General features: G+C 42.5%; 1 protein-coding gene across 5 annotated transcripts in view; it reads right to left on the bottom strand.

Moving 5' to 3' along the window:
* Positions 1-12194, bottom strand: part of LRRC8D (leucine rich repeat containing 8 VRAC subunit D) — a 117901-nt gene that overhangs the window by 85188 nt on the left and 20519 nt on the right. For 4 of the 5 annotated variants that reach the window (XM_025393133.1, XM_025393129.1, XM_025393130.1 and 1 more), the window contains exon 2: positions 9916-10060. The gene's annotated coding sequence lies outside the window, so the exon portion shown is untranslated. Of the gene's footprint in view, positions 1-9915; positions 10061-10476; positions 10646-12194 lie in introns of those variants that run through there. The other variant, XM_025393131.1, reaches the window with a different exon arrangement.

Raw genomic sequence — 12194 nt, 5'->3', positions numbered from 1 at the left:
TTTTTCCTTCCTCTTACTCCCTTCCTACTTTCCATCTAATCAGTAACTAGTTATTTCTCCTAAGCATTTCTCCAATCCAGTCTCTCCTTTCCTTTCTCACCTTCATCACCTTAGTTTGGGGCCTCATGATGTCTGCCTGGATTATTACAGCAGCCACTAGACTGCTCCCTGCTTTCTTTTCACATATCTGAAGACAGTGACTGGAACATTTATTTTACCTTTAATGACTCCACAATGCTGTCAGGATAAAGTTCACACTTCCAGAAATGACATGCACGACCCTAGACATGGGTTTGACCAAGAATTCAAGCCAGTAGGCACCTCTGGCCTCTTCTCCCCTCTGCACCACCATCGCTTGGCTCCATTCACTCATAGTTCACGTTCCGCACTCACTGAGCTCTTTGGGGCTCTGAACCTGGGCTGTTTACTCTGTCTGTCCTTTCTCCACCTCAGCCCGGTAAATGATCTCAGCCTCTCAATATTCAGCACCAAAATCACCTCCTTCAGGAATTCCTTCCTCGCGAACAAGAAAGAACAAATCACTCCCTCCTATGTGCCCTACTCTCTATCATCATCATCACAATATATTGCTAAAAAGTGCCTTAAGTTATAAAAAAGTTAAGTTCCAGGGCCGGGCGCGGTGGCTCACGCCTGTAATCCTGGCACTTTGGGAGGCCGAGGTGGGTGGATCACGAGGTCAGGAGATCGAGACTATCCTGGCTAACATAGTGAAACCCCATCTCTACTAAAAATACAAACAAACAAACAAACAAATTTAGCGGACATGGTGGTATGGTGGTAGGCACCTGTAGTCCCAGCTACTTGGGAGGCTGAAGAAGGAGAATGGTGTGAACCCGGGAGGTGGAGCCTGCAGTGAGCCAAGACTGCGCCACTGCACTCCAGCCTGGGTGACAGAGTGAGATTCCGTCTCAAAAAAAAAAAAAAAAAGTTAAGTTCCAGTTAGTGGTTTATGAGTCTATCTTCAGAGGTTAGGCAGCATTTGATACTCACATTGCATCCTCAGAACTTAACAAAATGACCGGTACACAGGAGGTGGGGGATGATAGGGAGGGGCGGGGACTAAGATTTAATAATTTGGAGCTCAGCAAATGTCTCCTGTTGAAAGGATGAAGTAGTTTGGCTGCCAATTACATTACAATAATTGAATAAGAGGGAAGGTTCGTAGGACAGCTGCTAAGGGGAGCACAGAGGAATCTGAATGAGAAATGGAGAACTTCCATACTGATAAAGTCCTCTAATGAGCATGTAAGTTTAGTAAGGTCACTAGCTAGGGCTGTTATAATCAAACTCAAGAGAATACCTAATAAATCCCATTTAAAGAACAATAGGAGAACAATTCCAACAGCCCACAGACACCGGTCTTATCCGTCTCAGCAGGTTTTGGACCCTAAAACATTCTATATTATGATTTTATCAGACTTTGTGCAAGCTTGGTAAATCTCAGCAGTTAAATCTCAGCAGTTAACTAAAAAGACTGTAACTCTCTCCTGTGTCCATAAAGCACCTGAAGAACTACAGACACTAAAAAGAAAAAATACAGCTATTATCTATGTAATCCTGTTAACTATTGGCCAAGGTTAACATCTTTGTCTTAGCCTAACCTTGTCACACAATATCTATTTTGAGACCTAAATTTGTCCCCATCATGATTTCAAATTTATTTATAATAATATGCCATGCTATATACACAACATGGTTTCATCACATTTTAAAAACCAAGGTGATGCCGGTCGTGGTGGCTCATGCCTCTAATCCTAGCACTTTGAGAGGCCGAGACAGGTAGATTGCCTGAGCTCAGGAGTTCGAGACCAGCCTGGGCAACACGGTGAAACCCCGTCTCTACTAAAATACAAAAAATTAGCTGAACATGGTGGTGTGCACCTGTAATTCCAGCTACTCAGGAGGCTGAGACAGGAGAATCACCTGAACCCAGGAGGCAGAGGTTGCAGTGAGCCAAGATCGTGCCATTGCACTCCAGCCTGAGCAACACAGCAAGACTCTCGTCTCAAAAAAAAAAAAAAAAAAAAAGATAAGGGGAAAATACATTGTACTCTGCACAGGCACACAAACACCCACTTATCAAATAAACTGACCTAGCATTCAGTGTGACATAAATTGCAGACAGGGGGAAGAATAAGACCCACTAAACTGAGAAGATCAGAGCGAAGTAAACTTGGAGAAAATCAAGCTGAAACTGACAAAGTTGTCCCAATAATAAAGAGACATCTATAATTAAGAGACTTTCAAGAGTATACACCCATGCAGTCAGTACAGCATCACACTCATAAAACATTCATTCTAAAGCCATACCAGGAATGTACATCATAGCTCTATAGGCACATACAGAGCAATAGAGGAGGACAAGCCTTTGAAATGAGACACCACTGTCCTACACAGATGACCAAGTATGAAAGGGAGTCATAAGTGCTAACAAAAGAAGGAAAGAAAAGAAAAGACAAAAACAAAAAACAAAAAAACACACACACAGAAGAAAATGTAATGTCAGCAATATTAAAATTATGTTACCAAGTAAGGAAATTAAACAATACTCCTAGACAGGTCCACACATTTCTAGAAAAATGTGTCTTTTAGAAATGTGTTTTTAGAAAATGTGTAGTTGCAAAAAGTTAACACATGCAAATAAGGGCAAGGAATCCGCCTCAAAATAATCTTAAAGTCTCGAACTTTTAAATTTGTATCAATGTATCAATCATAACAATAAGGTCAAGTTATATAAATGTACATGTAACAAGAAGTCATGCTAATAAGATCATGTTATATAAAGATATATGCAACAATTAAAACAGTGTATCCAATGGCAAAGAAATGGAGTCAACCTAAATGTCCATCAATGACAGGCTGGATAAAGGAAATGAGGTACATATACACTAAGGAATACTATGTATTCCTTAATAAAAAAGAACATAAAAAATTCATAAAAAAGAACAAGATCATGTCCTCTGCAGGGACTTGGATGGAGTGGGAGGCCATTATCCTTTGCAAACTAACACAGGAACAGAAAACCGAATACCACATGTTCTCACTTATAAGTGGGAGCTAAATGATGAGAACACATGGACACACAGAGGGAAATAACACACAGTGGGGCCTTTTGGAGAGTGGAGGAGGAAGAGGATCAGGAAAAATAACTAATGGGTACTAGGTTTAATACCTGGGTGATAAAATAATCTGTATAACAAACCCCCATGACCCAAGTTTACCTTTGTAACAAACCTGCACTTGTACCCCAAAACTTAAAATAAAAGTTAAAAAATAAATAAATAAAACAGTGTATCAAAGGCCCAAGAACACACAATGACGTCAACTGGAACCAAACAGAGATCTCAGAAAGAGATCTCTCTATATATGCACTTACATCCTAGGGGTAGCACCAAAACTCTGCGGAGAAAGAATGTATTAGTTGGCAAATAGTGCTGGGAAATGTGGCTCACAATATGACCAGATTTTTTAAATAAAAATTGGATTAATACTTCATATCTCAAATTCCAAATGGCTTAAAAACCCAAATGATAAGAGTAAACCTTTGAAATTAATAAAAGAAAATGAGGAGAGACAATATTGTGAGTCCAGAATAGGGGATGATTTCTTAACTGACTCAAAACGCACAGACCATAATAATAGTATAAAGTGATGAGATAACAACATTAAAACTAAAGATTTTATTGCTGCTATTACTGAAAGGCACCGTAGACAAAGTTATTAGGAAAGTGACACACTAGAAGAAAGTTACTCACAATGTCTAAAGACAAAGAGGAATTAATTTCTAGAATACACAAGAGATACTACAAAAATTCTCTCAAGAAGTTCTAACAAGAAAAAGGCAAGAGATCCAACAGAAAATAAAGGGCAGGCTAAAGACATAAAACGACAATTCATGGAAAAGGAAAATTAAATTAAGTAAATGAAGACATGTTCAGCCTTACTAGCAATCAGAAAAAGGCAAAATTAAACCATTAGGTATAATCAACATTTATCAGGTTGGCAACAATCAGGAAATTTGTTAAAAAAAAAAAAAAGGCATTATGCAGTATTGGTGGACATATAAAGTTGGCAACCATCTGTGCAGTTCCCAGTAAAATTATGCAGTTCCTAGTATGCATATATCCTATGATCCAGCAATATTGTTTGTGGTCAATACTGCCTCAAGAAATTCTCATGAAGGCCAATAAATTCCATATGCCTAGGTTCCTTAGAAAAAAATGAATACATACTACATGGAAGCCAAAAATATTCATTAAAAAGTTGACCCTTTCATGTCCCTATTCATACTGTCTCCATATTGTCTACAATTTTAACTTAACCCAGCCAAAAATATTCATAAAAATGTTGACCCTTTCATGTCCCTATTTGTACTGTCTCCATATTGTCTACAGTTTTAACTTAACCTTTGCTGAAAGGGTAGGTAAGACTAAACAAACCATGATCATTTCTTTACATAGGCTAGTTTAAGAACAAAGAAAGCAGGATATACAGTGAGAGAAATGTTTCAGCATTGGAGACTGCACAAATCTGGATCCGAGTCCAGGCCTTAGCTTGTCTGTGTGACTTGGAGTCTCTGCCTGTCTCAGTTTGTTCACATAAAACAGGATTACTGGCCGGGTACGGTGGCTCATGCCTGTAACCCCAGTATGTTGGGAGGCCGAGGCGGGCAGATCACGAAGTCAGGAGATCGAGACCATCCTGGCTAACACAGTGAAACCCTGTCTCTACTACAAGTACAAAAAATTAGCCGGGTGTGGTGGTGGGCACCTGTAGTCCCAGCTACTGGGGAGGCTGAGGCAGAAGAATGGCATGAACCCAGGAGGCAGAGCTTGCAGTGAGCCAAGATCGAGTCACTGAACTCTAGCCTGGGTGACAACAGCGAGATTCTGTCTCAGAAAAAAAAAACAAAAACAAAAACAAAAAAAACAGGGTCATTACCCACTCTGCATAATACCAGGAGGATTAGAGATAATCAATGTCTATTTGTCAGTGCCTGAAAAATATGGTGTTCAATAGATAGGAAGTGATTTCTTTTAACCAAATAAAGGAACTTCATGAAATAACCCTATTAGATTTCCACACCCTGCTCAACCTATCTTAAGGAGAATGACTTATATTCATGTCATACAACACACACACAGAAATCAGAGACTAATTCAATATGAATTCACCCATCAGTTTTTCCCACTGCAGAACAGGGACAAATCCTATCTCCCTTTCCTTAAACTTGCCACAGATTGTAAAGGTTAAGATTGGGAAGCCTCTTTTAGCTTCTGGGAAATGAACATAGGGCTGGTGGTGGTGGTGGTGGCTATGACTGTCATGATTCTGAAACTGGCCTCAAAGTCCTGACTCTACAAAAACAGGGAAGGGATATTCACAGAAGTAAAGTAGGGAAAATGCTCTTAAAGAGAAATCCAGTTATCCATGACTAACTGCAAAGATCTCAAAGCTGACCATGAAAAACAATATCCCCAGAAACAAGACCAGATCCAAAATCAGGGCTTAACACATCATCCATTTAATGTACAACAAAGAGGAAAAATTCCACCTGCGAATCTTTATAATCTGATGGCTAACATATTATGCATTTTTCATCACCATTTCAGCATTTTCAGTCTGGAGCAGTTGTTTTGCTTTGGCCTCGATTCCCCACCTGTAGACTTCAGGGCACTGTAAGAGGTCTGTAGGCTGAATTCCTATCTCATACGTACATGTAATGCTATTTTACAAACACAGGAAGATGATGAAGTCATTACTTGCAATATATACTCAGCTGAGTGATATTAAATAACTCTCATGAAACATTTGCAATTATAAGAGATACGAAGTAAAACAGTGAACCAGTCAAGATCACTGAAATATTTTAATATTAAATAAAAGCTTCCTGATTTTTGTAAGTGTCAGGAGCCACTGCATTATAGTTTACAATTTGACTAAGGAGGTATTTTTTACTTTATAATATACAAGAAGGGAAAAAAAGTTTTGAAAAAATGAAATCTTAACTTGCATTTATTTCCACTCCTAGTCCCCTCTTGGCCATTAACTTTTCCTTGGCATTTAACATCAAAGCTAGTTATTCTTTCATTTTTAGCCTTTCTGTTGGAAGAGATACACGGCTAGTTCACAAGCCACTGCAACTCACCAATAGACAGAAAAGGCAGTGCACTGTGTATTAGGGAACCATATATGTATCATTTCATTCCTCCCTTATAATAGAATGAGCTCTCATTTCCTCCGTTTTGCTCCTCCTTTACCTCCTCCTCTCCCTGAGGGTTTTGACCACAGTTTTACAGAGGGTAAGTTATAGGCCACTATGAATATTCCAATTATTGCAGAGAAAACAAGTATCTTATCCAACACTTATGAAAAATGTACTCCAAATTTTAATTTTCAGTACAACAAATTAAACCATAATTTTACAGTTTAGTTAATGGTGCAACATTAAAACCATAACTACAGAGAGCCTCAACTTTAAGTGCTACAAAGGTAAGGAAATAAACTTACTTGCATCTAAGGAATGTTACAAAAATATCTAATCTATAATTTAAAGTTACATGGGTTTGCTTACGTTGTTCTGTAATGTGAACCTCTCAGTGGATTACCGTGAGCTGGAATGAAAGCGTAGGAGATGTGCACGGTGGCAGTAGTGGGGACTGAAGAGTCATATATATCATTTACTAATTAATTAATTTTCTGGGATATAAACTGCCCTAGGAGTAAGCCAGAAGAGGTTGTTTAAATTCTAAAAAATTAAAATATGGTAATCTGATCCCTTGGAAAGATACTTACTCACTAAAACCTGACAAAAGATACCTGTAAATTAAAATATACTACTAGAATTTTGGCAGCAGAATACAAATCACATTTGTGCAAACACAGCTAAATCTAGTCACAGACACACAGGAAGTGTACATTTCAAATATGAAAAAAAAAACTGCTTTAAAAATGAAAACAAACCTTGAGCTCTGGGCAGAGCCTGAGTGAAGAGGAATAACCTGGAGATTCGGTAAGGCAATCCAGCTTTCTTTTGGAATGGCAAAGGACCACCTGAATCAGCACTGCCACCTCTTCCTTAGGCAGCAGCTTTCCAGACGACAAAAGAGCCATGGATTACATCAAAGGACCCTTGTTGAGGTACCAACAACTCCATTTACTAATACGACCACTGACAAGTTACATCTCATCAGCCTGTTTCCTCTCTCCATAAACTGGAGAAAATGAATCCTACTTCACCACATCACTGAAAGGAGCAAGAAGAGTTTACCTCTGTTGAAGGGAGTAAAAAAAAAAAAAAAAAAAAAATCATATATACTGTGTAAATAGAAAATGACAATCTAAAGGCCAGTTATGATTTCTGAGTTTAAATATCACTAGAATGGAAGGAGACTCTGTTTCTAAATGGGAGAGAGATTTTGAGGCTCACAAAAGCTGTTCTACTGTATCTTAGAGCAGAGTGACAGATGCTAAAGAAAGTCCCCAAATAAATTAATAAACTGGGAGGGGGGGAGTGCAAAGAACACACATAGGTATAAAAGTAGAGGCAGCGACTGGGTGCAGCGGCTCATGCCTGTAATCCCAGCACTTTGGGAGGCCCAGGCAGGTGGATCACGGCGTGAGGAGTTTGAGACCAGCCTGACCAACATAGATAAACCCCACCAATACTAAAAATACAAAATTAGCTGGGCGTGGTAGCGTGTGCCTGTAATCCCAGCTACTCGGGAGGTTGTGGCAGGAGAATCGCTTGAACCTGGGAGACGGAGGTTGCAGTGAGCCAAGATCACAACACTGCACTCCAGCCAGGGCAACAAGAGTGAAACTCCTCTGTCTCAAAAAAATAATAATAATAAATAAAATAAAAAATAAATAAAGTAGATGCAAAACACTATGGTTGTACAGGTCTTTCAAGAATCTCTCTTGACTGGCTGAGTGTGGTGGCTCACACCTGTAATCCCAGTATTCTGGGAGGCCAAGGTGGGCAGATCACTTGAGGTCAGGAGTTGGAGACCAGCCTGGCCAACATGGCAAAACCCTGTCTCTACTAAAAATACAAAAATTAGCTGGGTGTGGTGGTGCACGCCTGTAATCTCAGCTGCTTGGGAGGCTGAGGCAGGAGAATCGCTTGAACCCAGGCAGCAGAGATTGCAGTGAGCCGAGATCGTGCCACTGCACTCCAGCCTGGGTGACAGAATGAAAATCCGTCTCAAAATAAAAACCATCTCTCTCGATTACTTTCTCACTTTTCATGACGTATTTGGCAAGAAGAGGCATAAACACAGCCATCTCACAATTAAATTCAAACTTAAGAAGTCCATGTCTGTCTAGGAAGGATAAGTTTAATTGTTCAGTTTTCATAGTGCATTTTGGCTACGTAATGCCATGTACTTAATGAGTACATGTTTTGTACTCAAGCTGGTAAATTTGTACCACCCTGGTAAATTTTCCTTTCAAAGCAAACTTAATTATGTAGTAAATATGTTTTATAAAATTTTCAGCATCAGAATGCTATAGTCAGCATGCCACGTCATGAATGTAAATTCTACACCTAACCCTGACTCCTTAGATGGCTTGGCTACCCAATAAAGTGAAAGCATACAGTGTATGTGATACTGTGCTACACAGATGCACTTTTCCTCTGTGCTACAGGGAGAGACCTTCTTTGGCAGAGTCTCACTTTCCTCCCCTCTAGTCATATGCTCACATCCCTTCCTTGGAAATAAAAAGAAGATGCCACTGGCCTTAATAGGACTCAAACATTTAATTTGAGGCCATATAATGATCCCGTCAAACTGATTCTTCTTAGCCATCCCACTCCTTAGTGTCCTCCTCAAGACTGGAGTTTCACCAGGTAGATAAACAGGCGGTAAAAGAAGGTTAGGCTTTCACTGAGGGGAGAAGTCAATCTGAGTTAGTCTGGAGAAAGAGGAGCTGCCAGGGAAATAAAGATGGAAAACGTCTGTAGCATAAAACCAACCCTAGCGTTTTATTCTCCTTCTATGAACATTTGAGATGGAACACGAAGTGAATGTGAAATTAAAATCTACCTGGTGAATTTGAGAAAAGTCACTCTCAATTTTACTTTGATGACAAATGGAATTAATAAAGACGCCTGGCTCATATGTTAAAGTACCTTCTGTCTCGGCGAGGAAGCCTGGCTAAGAAACCACAGTGGAGTTAACAAGCCAGACAGCAGACTAAACACCTCAGAACTCGCTGCTGTGCCTCATTCCCGGTCCCTACCTTTCCGGTGTGTGTCTGCATCACTAATTCCTTCCGTTTGGCACGGCCTGGCTTTCCCAAAACAGAAACCAAGGAACCGGGGTCCTCTGTTTCAGCAGCTGAAGAGCTGATTTCTGAGCACGGACACTAAGATTCTTTTCTCCTGTCCACCTTACACTTCACCCACAACTCATCCTCCTCTTCCTCTTCCCTACGTCCCAACCCCTTACCCTCACACTACCCTGCCTCCCAGGACATTTATGTGCATGACCTCAGACCAGCAAGGGAGGAACAAAGAGCTGCTGCTTCAAGCAGCAGCAGCCGGAGGAGAGGGTGGAGAGGGCAGCTGGGGGCTCCAGGAAGACTCCCCGGGCACTGGCAACCCCAGCGCAGCCCGGGGCAACCCAGCCTGGAAAGAACACTAGTAGAGTCCTGGCAGGCGGGTCCGCAGTGCACCCCCAGGGCCTTCCCCTGGCCCGAACCCAGGGCGGCAGCAGCCAGAGTTTGGCAGAGACCCTGGGTGAGAAGCCAGTGGTGGGGGGCGGGCAAGTGAAGCTGCAGTACAGAGCTGGAGATGCAGAGCCGACAGCAGCAGCGCTCCGTGCCATGGACTTCCCCACTCACGCCCTGGACCCAGACCCGCGCCCTGGACCCAGACCCGGCCCCGCGCACCTGGACCAAGCGGCCACCCTGTTCCCTCAGGGCTCTCTCTGGGGACTCGGCTTGGGCGAGCTTGGGAGGCTGGAACCGCGGCGACGAGAGACTTCACTCCTCCATCCTGGGACCCGGCAGCACGTTATAGACAGCCGTGCACTTCCTGTTTGAAAACACAGGAGAGAGAAAGAGCGAGAGAGATCCGAGTGTCGGCAGTGGGGAGGAAGGAGCGCAGGGCGGCGGGGAGCCAGGACCAGGGGGCCACCGCTTGCATAACTGCCATGGTAGGCACCCAGCGCTCCCCTGGCCGCGGCGACCCCGCCGCACCGGCTGCCCGCGTGGTGCCGAGGTGGCGCGGCCTCGGCCCGGGCCCCCCCTGCCGGTGGCCTCGCTGCCAGCTGCCCGCCCGCTCGCTCACAGTCCTTCCGTTTGCAGCTGCTGCTTGGGTTCTCCCCTCCCCACAAGGACCTAGATCAAGGGACTCCACGCTTCCTCCGCCGGTGCCCAGAGTGGTTGGCCTTCTTTTTCCTCTTTTCTTCACCCCCCCAACCCCCACCCCTACCCCCAGAAAATAATCACCTCGGGGAAGGTGTAAAGACAAGACTGAGCCTTTGCAGGGGGGTGGGGGCTGGATTTATGCAAATTTTCAAAGTTAATAGCCACATCCCAGTATAGCCACTACAGCTCAGCAGCTGTGAGAGATTCAGGATGGGAAATTACTTGTCTTGTGCCTCGCTGGCTCAAAAGAGAAAGTGTGCACACAGCTGCCAACACTGAGCAGCCAGGAACTGCAGAACGACAGTAACAACAACAAAACTACATAGTATCCTCCGTTCCTCCTAGGATCTTTATTCAGATCAACCTGTCAACCTCATCCTCACAGTCTACCAACATTTACATATACCAATTCCACATGGAGCATAATCGCATGGTGCATTCTTCCAGAAAATGATTCCGTAGTTCTCTGTGCTATGTAATCACCAAGAAGTTCCATAGTCCTAGTACATTCATTCATTTTGTTGAACTCTGACTTAAGTGGACTTCAGTATAGTGTTTAAAAGAGTACATAGATGGCTTAAGAATCTGCTGTATGCAGAGTGTGCCGGCTATGGTGATTCGCCTTTGTAACCTGCCTGCCCTTACATGCACAGTCTACTCGGTTACAAAGCGCTTACAGGACTATCTCTGACAAAAGGCTCCTTTTATCATCAAGTTGTTGGCATTCATGGTTCCATACTCAAAATGGAGAATGGAATACAAACAATAATTATTCTACATATAAAGCTCAGTTTTGACTGAAGCAGAAAGGAACTGATAGATATTAAGCTCCTATTCAGTGCTAGACAACTTCACATTTTAAACCCCTCTTGGCCTTAATATTTTCCAACACATCTGCAAAAGCCCTATTCCCAAGTGAGGAAACGGTCACAGAAATTAAGTAACTGTTCCCATGTCTCTGCTAGAGAGTGGTCAAATGGAGAACTGAATATAGGTCTTTCCTGATTATAAAATCTGCACCATTTCCCCTACACTGCGAATTCCTACAATGATCATGAATTTTTTTTTTTTTTTTTTTTTTCTGAGACAGAGTCTCGCTCTGACGCCCAGGCTGGAGTGCAGTGGCGTGATCTCAGCTCACTGCAACCTCTGCCTCTCGGGTTCAAGCGATTCTCCTGCCTCATCCTCCCGAGAAGCTGAAACTACAGGCACACGCTACCATGCCCAGCTAACTTTTTTGTACTTTTAGTACAGATGAGGTTTCACAATGTTGGCCAGGATGGTCTCGATCTCCTGACCTCATGATCTGCCCGCCTCAGCCTCCCAAAGTGCTGGGATTACAGGTGTAAACCACCATGCTTGGCCAACGATCATGAATTCTAGGGGGAAAGTTCAGCACAGCAACCATCCTGTGGTCCATCCCTTCCTCTCTGAATGATCCTGCTACTTACCAGCTATTGCTATTGTGCTAGGCAGTTTCTTTAACCACCTGAACAATACGTACCTTAATTTCTCGGGCAGAGGACACTGGCTTTTTCCATTATCTACTGCTTGCTGTCAGTCTTTTCAGAATTACTTGGTGGCAAAAGTTCAAAAGGTTCTAGAATGGCTACTTATATGCCAAGGTACAAAGTCTGTCCAGTTCAGAACCTAACGAGCTGACTAAAATTTGCTCCCTGCATTATTTTTTCTCTAACTGGGACTCTTTAAGAAAGTGGTAAATGCTGTTCACAAAAACACACACGGCTTCAAGTTGACATTCCCTCATTTTCTGTTGCCTTCTGCTTTAACACTTAGTT

This window comes from Theropithecus gelada, chromosome 1 (assembly GCF_003255815.1).
Source record: "Theropithecus gelada isolate Dixy chromosome 1, Tgel_1.0, whole genome shotgun sequence".
In the NCBI taxonomy this organism is placed as follows: Eukaryota; Metazoa; Chordata; class Mammalia; order Primates; family Cercopithecidae; genus Theropithecus; species Theropithecus gelada.
Note: the sequence above shows the minus strand (reverse complement) of the source record. Positions and strands in the feature narration are given on the sequence as shown.